Genomic DNA, 1,604 nt, shown 5'->3' with positions numbered 1-1,604 from the left:
ACACCATTGGCTCTCTTGCTCCCAGGCCTTTGAACTGCACCTCCAGCTCTCCGAGATCTCCAGCATGCAGACTGCAGATCATGGGACTTCTCAGCCTCCATAACTGCATGGCCAGTTCCTTATAATAAATCTCATTTACATGTATATTATATTTTATAGCTTATATATAATTGTATATTATAATTTATATATATAATTATATATAATTTATTTCATCTCTATATATCTCCTACTGATTCTGTTTCTCTGGAGAACCCTGGTTAATACACTCAGAAATGTCTCTTGAAGCTTTACCTCTAGTTTAGAGCTACATCATTCTTTTAAACAGCTGCAAAGGATCACATAATTTGAATATTCTACAATGTATTCTTTCATTCCCCTACTGGTGGCCATATTTGCAGTAAGCATCCTGTGCGGTCCTCTTTAAAGCTATTCACTGTGATGTCATTTATGTAAAAAGAAAAAAATTCTGAACATTTTCCATGGCATGGGCATATATATATATGTACATGAATGCATAGAAACAGTCTGTTAATAGTATTTACTTCTGGGGATCAAGGTAGTATTCAGAGAGACTTTTTCTTTGCAATATTTTAGTTTTATAAGAAGAAAAATACAAGCATACATTACTTGTGTGATTAAAGATGATAAAAAATTAATAAAACAAATACTGGCTAAAATTGGCTCCTGTGCTGTATGAAAGGAGAGGAGGTTAGCACTCCCCTTGACAAGGATGGAAGAGTCATTCAGGCCTGACAGCACCCATTCGGTTAAGGCATTACCATCTGCTTCACAGCATCTGACTGGCGTTTTTTTTAGTCTTTGCTAGCCATTGTGTATGCAAAATGATGTTTTTATTGGGGTCGGGGTGGGAATGCCCTAGAGGCACCTGGAGAGATAAAACAAGCTCTCTGGGGCCCTATTTAGCCCCTATTTTTGTACTCAATATGTAATAAATTCCATATTCTCTTTTAAAAAACTAACCTCCTTTTCCCAAAGCACCTTTCTGGGAGAATAGTAAAAGTGATAATGTGATTGGACTTTGTCTATTCCCATCTCCGGGGTGAAGTTGTGGAATGTTGCAAAACGCAGGCAACCAGATTGCTCCAGAGGAAGCCATCTGGGTAGCCCATCACCCACTCATCTCATGAGCATGATAGCTCATCTCCCTTTGATGCATTTTAAGGACTTTCAACTTTTACTTTCAACTTTCTCTCTTGCGTAAGGAGAGTGGAGTCTGATATTAATAAACAGAAACTCTCCTCAGCATTTTATCACAGAAGATTCCTGGAACATAGCTGCAGCTCTGTAAAATCTAACCAGGACTTCCCAGAAAAGTCCAGGCCTGGAATCTGCAATTGCATCATGGTGCAGTGATCGAGTTCCACAGCTACGTCAGTGGGATGTCATCTGCTGTTTGGGCCGTTGAAATACACTGGAAAGATGCAATAGCAATAAAACAGGACAACTTTTTAATTCTATTGGGCTTTTCTTTCCCAAATGTTTCCTAACACCTCACACGTATTTCAGACATAACAATGCGATAATTTCAGGACAGGTATCACTATCTCTGTTTTACTGAGGGATTCTGTACCAGCCATTCT

The 1,604-nt window shown here is 38.7% G+C and overlaps 1 non-coding gene across 1 annotated transcript; it reads left to right on the top strand.

The window, feature by feature from the left end:
- Positions 1-689: 689 nt before the first annotated feature.
- LOC123640942 lies at positions 690-815 on the top strand. The gene has a single exon (XR_006736168.1). It is a non-coding gene; the product is annotated as a U6atac minor spliceosomal RNA (small nuclear RNA).
- The last annotated feature ends 789 nt before the right edge of the window (positions 816-1,604 follow it).

The sequence above is a fragment of the Lemur catta genome, chromosome 6 (assembly GCF_020740605.2).
Source record: "Lemur catta isolate mLemCat1 chromosome 6, mLemCat1.pri, whole genome shotgun sequence".
Lineage (NCBI taxonomy): Eukaryota > Metazoa > Chordata > Mammalia > Primates > Lemuridae > Lemur > Lemur catta.
This window is presented reverse-complemented; position numbering and strand designations above follow the sequence as displayed.